Here is a 10,208-nt window from a genome sequence, read left to right as displayed (position 1 = left end):
AAAAATATAAACTATTACACATTGCTGGAAATCCCAAGATGTATACTTTCCAACGCAATTGAGAACGCACCAATTGGGCTTCTGTAGCTCTAGAAAATTCATTTTGAGTGCAGGGAGGTCAGAATCCAACAGCATATGCAGAAAATTCATATGCAGTCCTTTTTCAGCCTCTGAATCAGATTTTTGCTCAGGTCCCTCAATTTCAGCCAGAAAATACCTGAAATCACAGTAAAACAAACAAACATATAGTAAAGTCCAGAAATGTGATTTTAGCATAAAAGCTAATAATTATACTAAAAACTAACTAAATCATACTAAAAACTACCTAAAAATAATGCCAAAAAGCGTATAAATTATCCACTCATCAGCTAGTTATGCTTATTCCTTGGCTTTCCTTTACTCTCTAGTTTACCCTTGTTATTTCCTATTAGGTTTCTTAGCACGCAAGTAATCCTTTCTTTTGAGCGTTGCGCTTTTCATTTTGCAATTTTTGTTTACCCGATTTGTTTCAAGGCTCCTAGTATATTATCTTCTTCTCTATTATGTATTTATTTTGCTTTTTAGAGGTCATAATACCTTACTATACCTTACTATATTAGTCTTATGACTTAAGCATAAGATTTAAGTATGGTAGGGTGTTACAAAAGACAAATCCTATGATGAGTACGCAGGTCAGTAATGTAGTCGGTATCTACCAAGGGGCTCTCCCCAAGAACGATATCATCCACCCACAGTCAAAGAAACTCTAAAGAAGACATCTTTTTCTAAAAGGGTGACGAATCCTACAAAGAAAAAAGGGAAAAGTATAAAAAACAAGGTCTCTGAAGGGCCTAAAGTAAGTTTCTCAATAAAACAGAGTCACTAGGCCTACAACTAACACTGCTCTAAAAACAAAAGTATGCAAATAAAAGCATTTGTAAAAGAGGAGAAGGAAAAAGAACTGACCTTTTCTTTCGAAGAATTAGGTGTGACAGCAGGTGATCGGAAAATAGGAAGCTTTCTTTCGAACAGAGTGTGTAAGTGAGAAAATTTTCAGAAACGAAACAAGGAAAGAGAGGGAAAAGTATTTATAAGCACGCTTGGGGCATAATGGTAAATCAACGTGATCATTAAAGAGATGCACCATTACCAATGTAACTACTCCCCATGCATAAATATGAAACCCCAAACGGATACGACGTTTGATTAGACGGGACGGTTGAGAAATTTTGAATCACGTCAGTTTTTGAAAAATCACATTGGTTCCTCACCATGTCGGCTACAAGCCCGAGTTAAAATACTCGAGTCTAACTCATAAATGCAAGAGCTTGGACTCGAGTAGGGGCACTATTCATACCCTGACCCAACGCCAAAGCCCAGGTCCAAATAGGATAAAAAGGCCTAATTCATAGATTGGCCTCCCAACGTAACCGACCTCCTCCCAAGAGGTCGGATTCGACACAGACTCCACCCTAAAGAAGTTGGAAACAAAGGTTAGTTGGTAGATAACACTTATTCAAATAAGTAACTGCCCCTAAAATCTCTCAAACCCACTTTCAGGAGCCATATCTCAACTTCCCTAAAGTAAAGGAACGGTTATCCTCCTTAAAAGGTGGAACTACTCCAACAGTGGTTATTGGTTCACCACAATAAATACACTGATATCCCTCAGGTATCTCTAAGTTCCAATATTCTCCAAACTTGCTTAGACTCTTGCTGACTTAGGCATCAGAGTGTCTTTGCAGGTACCACCCCCTTCTCTCGCGCACACAAGTCGGACGAAGGCTCCTTGACGTGAACCTAGTCAAAGGGCTCCTCCTTCAGATTATTGGGCCAAGCCAACGAGTCCAACCTACTAATCTCCAAATACCCACCGTAACAGATACCATTCTGATAATTTATTTTTAATTTTTTTTGTTTGTTACATGAATAGATAATTTTGGATAAATCACACAAACAAAATGATTCTAACTCAAAATTACACATGTCCTAAATCAGAATTAGTTACACAACTCAAAATTAATTAGATTCGATTTATTATTTGTGTGCACATACATGATATAAATCAAATTAATTTGATTTGATTTATATAAAAGTATTCAAAATATAGCGTGTAACTAATTTTAATTTAGGACATCTACATAATGTTAGGTTAGATTCAATTTATTTACGTGATTTACCCCCATAATTTCTGATAAAATGGGAAACTCACATTGAATGAATTTTACATTCTATCCAATTATAAAGATGTATGTATGCTAGTTTGGCGGAGAAAAAATTGTAAATTTCTTAGCTATAAGGAAACATGGCCTCAAATTTTCCTTCATCGTTTGAATTAAGAGTAGTTTTGCCATCTTACTTGTCAGTCTCAAATCTCACTAGAATCTTATATTGTAGTCTTAGATAAATAAAAAGTTAACATTGTTGGCCATGTTCATATTTAGGGAAAATTTTTTAAGTATGCAGATACAGTAGTGTTTCAATAAACTTTAATTGTTAGTTTTAATTATATATATAATATATTTTTTTATAATTAAAATTAACGATTAAAAATTATTATAATATTAATGTATTGGTACACTTAAACATCATCCGATATTTAGTTGTGTTATTATCGCTTAATCACAAACTTCTCTGCAAACCCCTCTTACATACTTAATTTTTCTTATTGCATTTATAGAAAAGGTTATAGTTTGGAAAAGTTTTCAAATATACCAATATACTGATATTTCAATAATTTTTAATCGTTAATCTTAATTATATATATTATATATATTTTTTATAATTAAGATTGACAATTAAATATCACTGAAATATCAATATACCAATACATTTGAAAATTTGAACGATAAAAAGTTACGGGACAATGTTATTCCTTCTACACCTATAGAAGACAACTGTTGATAGTACCGTTTCGTGGTATATAGCCAAATAGGAATGCTAATAGAGATAATTTCTACTCTACTGGAACCTAGGAGAAGAAAAAGTTATAGTATGATGGGTCCTGATTTTGTAAAAGAATCAATAAAATATTATATTTTGTTAAGTAACAAATTTTTTTTATATTTTAGCAAATAACTTATTTATTTAATCTAAATTTTTGTGATAATATTTGAATAAATATTTAGGTGCACAACAAACTTCAGAGCAAAATTTGATCTTTAAATTTTTCTTTTTATTTTTAAACACAATAGTCATTCACAATAAAAAAAATTAAAGAAATTTTACTCGATAAAAAATTACTAAATTTTAAGAATGAAAAGATTTTATATAATGATTGCAAAACTTTACATCAAAATTTAATCTTTAAAATTATTTTTTAAAATATATATTTAATATTTAATTCTTTTTGTCACGTTTTGAAATTGTTTGTGCTTTATTTGTCGTTAATAATTTTTTAGATTCTTTTTGTTAGCGATTTGAATTTTTGCATACCATTCTGATAATTTATTCTTAATTTATTTTGTATGCAAAATGAATACATAATTTTGGATAAATCAAACAAATAAAATAATTCTAGCTTAAAATTACATATCTTCTAAACTAGAATTATTTATATAGTTTAAAATTAACTACATTCGATATATTATTTGTGCCGCACAAACATAACATAAATCGAGTCAATTTGATCCGATTTATATAAAAGTATTTAAGATATAGCGTGTAATTAATTTTAATTTAAGACATATATATAATTTTGAGTTAGATTCAGTTTATTTAAGTGATTTACTCTATAATTTCCGATGAAATGTGAAACTCACATTGAATGAATTTTACATTCTATCCAATTAAAAAGATGTATGTATGCCAGTTTGGCGGGAAAAAAATTGTAAATTTCTTAGCTGTAAGGGAACATGATCTCAAATTTTCCTTTATCGTTTGAATTAAGAGCAGTTTTGCGATCTTACCTCTCAGTCTCAAATCTCACTAGAATCTTATATTGTAGTCTTAAATAAATACAAAGTCAACATTATTGGGTATGTTCATATTTAATTTTTTTTCAATATATTAGTACATTAATATTTTGATAAATTTTAACTGTTGATTTTAATTTTATATATATATATACATATTATATTTTTTATAATTAAAATTAACTATTAAAAATTATTAAATATTAGTGTGCTAATACACTTAAACATTTTTTGATATTTAGTTGTGTGTTGCTATCACTTAATCACACACTTCTCTGTCAATTCCTCCCACATACTTAATTGTTCTTAATTTTAATGTTTGTACAAAAGGTTATACTTTGAACGATAAAAAGTTATGGGGCAATGCGATTCCTTCTACATGAAGACAACTATTGATATTAGAGTAACGTTTCGGGGTATATAGTCATATAGGGATACTAATAGAGATAATTTCTACTCCACTGAAACCTAAGAGAACATAAAGTTACAGTATGATCGGTCCCATTTTGTAAAGTGTTTTGTGCTAAAGTTGTTTAGGGGTGTATATGGTCCAATCCGATTTGAAAATCTGGTCTGAATTCAAATATTTTAGAGACTAATTGGGTGTGATTTCAACGGATCTAGGGTTAAGTACGGGTCACAAAAATAGATCCGGTCATTATTTAGAGTCGAGTTCGAGTCAAAGTGAACCCTACTTTACCCGAACTATGTGCACCCTAAAAAAACTAAAAAAAAGTATATATGTTTTAAACTAATTTTAATATTATATTATATTAATTATAAGTTTATTGTTTTATTTTTAATCACACTTGTTGAATTAGAAAATAAATTAAAAAAGTATCAAATTAGAATTTATAGACAAATTCATGTTCAAATATGAATATCAATTTTCAGTAAAAAGTTTCTTCTTTATAAATTATTGTTAAAGTTTTAAATGTCTGATTTTCATCTGATTTGGACCCGATATAATTATGGTCTAAAAATGTTTAGGTTTCATCGGATTTAGAGTCGAGTTAGGATCTACAAAATAGATCCAGTATATATTTAGGGTCAGATCTGAATTAAAACAAATTCGATTTCACTTGATCATGTACATCCCTAAATTTATTGCATATGCAAATTAATTAGTAAAGGTATTAATGGTTGATATTTTGTTTAGTTTGAATATGTATTAAGTCATAAATACAAAGGGGTCTGTCTTTAGTAAGCCCAAGTGTTTTGAACTTTTGTGATAAGAATAATAATTAATTTATAAATAGACCTTAAATGGGAGTTTAATAATTATTATTAAATTTTTATCTTTACCATAAATATTTTTAAAATTCATTTAGGTAACCCTAAATTTGCTACCTTCACTTAGCAACAAAATCCACTAACACACTCTCTGCTCTCGTTCTCTTCCCTTTTCACAGAACCCACTGCCATCAACAATAATCCCCACCCACTGCCTTTCTCTTCCCTTTTTCACAAAACCAACTGCCATCAACAATAATCCCTACCCATTCTCATCGGCCTCTCTTTCTCTTCCCTTTTCACAGAATTCACGTCTACTGCCAATTTATTTGAGAATTCCCTTTTCAGCTTTAGAGCGTCGTCATTCTTTCTGCCTTCATCGTGCACCGCGTCTTTTCGTCGTCCTTAGCACCGTCTCTCCCTTCATCGCTACACTTCAAGAGTTTCAATAGATTCATGTTTGGGTTGATTTAGGGTTTGATCAATGAGTTCCTGAATTTATCAATTGCATATGATTTTTAAATTAAGAACTTAAAGTAATTAAAAAAAATGGTGAAAAGAAGCTGTGATATTTTTCTATATTCAATAGATTATTTTTCTTGTTTATCTTGAAAATTGAAATTAAGTTGTTTTCTCTGTTAATATGTGCTGCAATTTGTAATTTCTCAGGGTATTTTTGTTATAGTAAGTTGATCTAAACATGAATTTGTGCTTTGTTGAATGTCATAATAGATATTGCTTTTTCAAATTTTGCAGGTACAATTAGAAGCTTAGTTTGGTTAGAGGTATAGCTTGATGGCACAGTTTCAAATAAAATCTTAATCTTTATCATCTGTCATTGCTGCTTCTAAATCAATTTCAGATAAACCATCTCAACAATCCATCAAGTTAACTTTTGTAGGATAATTTGCTGGCACAAACTATTATAATACACTAATTTAAATGTAATTTTTTTCTCTCTCCAAAATTTAAAAAGATGTAATGTTGCTCCTTGAAATATAAGAGCATTTCTATGTGATTTTAAGAGAATGCCATGTCTATGAACATTATATATTCTACAGTGCTCATCATGTGAATAGAAATTTTCACAAGGTTCATCACTTTTGGTTACTCAATAGCACTTATTGCACAACAGATCAAAGGGTGTCTTAACTTCTAAATAGAAAAAAATTGAAAAAATCTAGCTATCAACATAGTTAATTAATAGTTTTTTAAAATATCAATTGGAAATAATTATGACCAATCTCAATCTTTATTTAAATATTCCATTTCTATTCTAATACTAAAATTCCTATTTTCATGGCTTGATCTTGTTAGAAAGTTTCATTAACGGTCACTTTTGGAAACTCTTACTTTTACCAAATGTTGTAGCATATATACATTATTCCCTTTTGATGACATAGCAAAAAAATGCATGGCGTGTCTCGTAGAGTGCAACAATTTTTGGTCCCAAAATCTCACATGAAGGAATTTTTGTATTACACAGACCTCTTGAACCTAAGGAATTTGGGAATTAATAATCCATTGAAGTGTTAAACTAATAAGGGACTAAATAGGCATCTTAATCTTGAAAACCAAAAATTTCAACATCTTGGTTGTCTTTGGATCGGTGATATCTGATATAAGCTAATTTGTAAACACTTAAGGAAAAAATCAAATAACATTGTTGTATAAGATCCAAATATTGTTAAACAACTTAATGAAATAGGCAAAAAAACTAGTATCAAATAACATAAATTACAAAAAGGTTGAGTAAAAACAAGGTTGAGTACAAATTAGTTTGCAATTAGCCCCAGCGCAAAGATCCTATTTCCTCTTCCAGAATGAATTGTGGAAGCTATGTTGTTCCTGCCTTTCTTTTAGAGCAACATTAAATTTATCCTTTGAAGAATCAATCTGTTGTGAAGAGACAGATTTCGTAGCAGTTAATGATTGTTTCTATCCCAATTCAATGGATACAGAAGGAAAACTAGCAAACGCTTCCCCCACTGATTGTGAGTTATTCAAAAGATTTTTCTACTTTTTGTTCAATGTCTGTAGACATTCTAATCTACAGAACACTTAACAAAGTTAAGTACACTTCTAAATCCTTCCACACACAAAAATAGAAATCAGACATTAAAAAAGGGTAGATATACTCTACCTCCTTTTGTGTTGATCCATGACGCTCATCAAGATCTGCACAGTAATCAGGCAAAGGAACTTTGCTTACAACTAGAGTTTTCCTTTTATTATAAGCATGTATTTCTTTGCCCAAGCATCTTCATCTTCCCTCATCAAGCACCTCCTTCTTCTGCACCCCACCAAAATTAAAAATCAAATCAATATTATCAATAAATATTTGAAGTATCTATATCCTAAGTTCCTAACCAAACCAATATAGCACTAACTATTCAACGTGGGAGTGATTATTATCAAATTCATCATACACAGAAAAAAGAGCTTTTCCTAGCTAGATTGCATTGACTACATGTATAAGACTACGCCATTATATCATCTTATCAGTCATATCCGATCCATATCAAACCATTTAAACCCTACTATACAACAATCACAGCGTTAATAATAAAACTAATTTAAATATCTCTCTACTATCTATACTAAAGCAATATTGAGTTAACAAAAAGTGAGATATGTTACATAACTCTTTCAACCTCTTCTTTTTGTTTTCAGCCTACAGCCAATCAACTTAATCAATAAAAGAGAAAAAAAAATCTCAACTTTAATTCAGTAAAACCCCCAATAGTGAAATTTCCAAAAATAATGAACCTCACTTACCATATAAGAATCTCTATTTTCCAAACATCAAATAAAAATATATAAGAAATGAAACTTTATTAAAAAAATTTGAAAAATGCGGTAAGTACCTGTTTGCGTTCCTGGACCTAGCAGTAGACTAACGATTCTTGGTCATGCGTCTCTACTTCTGAAGGATGGCCTTGTCCACTAGTTCCTCCACCGCCCTTCTCTTCCCCTTTGCCATAGTAACTGCCCATTCTCCTTCACTACCACCGCTTCCTGATGATAACGAGGTTGCTGGAACTCCACTTGCCACAGTAGCATGAATCTCATTGCCAAAAGGCTCAGCTGCGGAGGAGGATGAGCATTCAATGGTGGACACCTATGGGAACTGATGAGGAATAGGATGATGATTATGAAGAGGAGCAACAGCAGTGATGTCGTCATCAATGACGACAGCGCTTTTCGAGAGCAAAGCCTTAAGGATAGAGGAAGAAGCAGAAGGTCATCACAAAGAGGAAGAAGGCAGCAAGCAGTTGAAATGAGGGTTTGGTTCTGAAATTTTATATATGGCAATTTTAAAATATAAAAAAATTTGTATCTCTTATTGTAATTCATAATAAATTATAAATAAATTAAATATAAACCATTAGATTATTTATTAATCTAATCTAATGGTTTAAATTGTACGGTGCATTAGATCAGCTCAAAAAATTTTTAGGCAAACTTGTCCCAAGAAAAAAAGTCATAAAATACAAGGAAAATTTGGGAAAAGCGTAATTATATGAAATACTACCAAATTATAAACTAATTAAAACCTTAATTAGTTTCAATATGAAACCATTACCGGTCTATTTGTTGTGTCAATAACAATTAAATGCTATATAAACTACAAATCATCCATATTTATCCAGGGTTGTTGACAGGATTAATTTCAACTTTAATACATAACACTCGTAATGTATCAATTTTTTTATGGCAAGGGATTTATCAATCATTTCTCCTTCCCAAATTAAAACTTTCGCTTTGCAAACTAAAATCATTATGCTGTATATTATTCTCTCTTTTTTTTCCTTTTTTTTGGACTAGTATATATAAAATCAGCTCAAATCTTTTGAGCTTATCTAATACACCATAAAATTTGAAGCGTTAGATTAGATTGATAAACGATCTAATAGTTTATATTTAATTTATTATTAATTTATTAAAAATTACACTTAAAGATAACAACTCTTTTAATATTTTAAAATTGCCCAATATAAAATGTGAGAACCAAACCCCTACTTGCTGCAGAGATGAGCCTCCGCTTTTTCTGTCACCCACTTTCTCTGCCATCTTCTTCTTTGCGATGTCCCTCCACTTCTTCCTCTACCCACTATCCTTTGCCTTCTTTCACAACGACTCCATGACCTACTTCTTCAAGTCATAGAGCTTAAACTCTGTTGCTTGTGTTCCATTTTTCTTCTCAAATTTCCCAAGCCTTTTTAGAGTTTTGGTCAAAAGAACTTGACCTTTAATGGAGCCTTGAGTTGGGAATAAGTTCCGTATCAATCGAAAATTTAGTAGTGGATCCTTTAGAGAGATCTATCTCATTGAGCTTTCTCTCCTTTCTTTTTTTGTGTGTGCATAATTAAACTAATTTCTGAATTTCCCGATTAAGTTTTTCAGATTAATTTATTTTAAAAATTTTTGTGTGGGTATCAATATTCAGACAAATAAAGAGGTTGCGATTAAGCTTGTGAGTACTTTGATCTACCTGTGTTAATTTTGAAAAAAAATAGTAATAATCAGGAGGGGTAGTTGCGGTGGCAAAAGGGAAGAGAAGGGTGGTGGAGGAACCAGTGGACAAGGCCACTCTTTAGAAGCAGAGACACATGATAAGAGTCTGCTACTAGGTCCAGGGAACGCAAATAAGTACTTACCCCCCTTTTCAAATTCTTTTAAATAAAGTTTCATGTTTTATATATTTTGATTTGATTTTTGAAAATAGAGATTCTTATGTAGTAAGTGAGGTTCACTATTCCTGGAAATCTCACTATTGGAGGGCTATAATTGTTCAGTTGGAAGGAACAGGAACTGAGTTAAATTTGAGATTTTTCAATCTTATCTCTATAATTTTAAATTACTTGTTGCAGCTTCTTGAGTTCGTCATTTCAGTATCCAATTGTGAAAATTGGTACAAAAGATCAATCTTTTATTGACTTTGTTATAGTGATGTGAAAATTATTGGTTGGATTTAGATCTAATTGATTATTGAATACCCCATGAGCTATCAGCAGTGAGTTGAATAGATTCAAACTTTTTAAAAATAAAAAAGTTTATGAAAATATCCGATGACCTTTT

General features: G+C 30.9%; 1 long non-coding RNA gene across 1 annotated transcript; it reads right to left on the bottom strand.

Moving 5' to 3' along the window:
- Nucleotides 1-6,776: 6,776 nt before the first annotated feature.
- Nucleotides 6,777-8,439, bottom strand: LOC112698188 (uncharacterized). The gene is made up of 3 exons (XR_003151420.3): nucleotides 7,994-8,439; nucleotides 7,270-7,419; nucleotides 6,777-7,022 (listed from the first exon to the last, which is right to left on the bottom strand). It is a non-coding gene; the product is annotated as an uncharacterized lncRNA (long non-coding RNA).
- Nucleotides 8,440-10,208: the final 1,769 nt, after the last annotated feature.

This window comes from Arachis hypogaea, chromosome 6, assembly GCF_003086295.3.
Source record: "Arachis hypogaea cultivar Tifrunner chromosome 6, arahy.Tifrunner.gnm2.J5K5, whole genome shotgun sequence".
In the NCBI taxonomy this organism is placed as follows: domain Eukaryota; kingdom Viridiplantae; phylum Streptophyta; class Magnoliopsida; order Fabales; family Fabaceae; genus Arachis; species Arachis hypogaea.
Note: the sequence above shows the minus strand (reverse complement) of the source record. Positions and strands in the feature narration are given on the sequence as shown.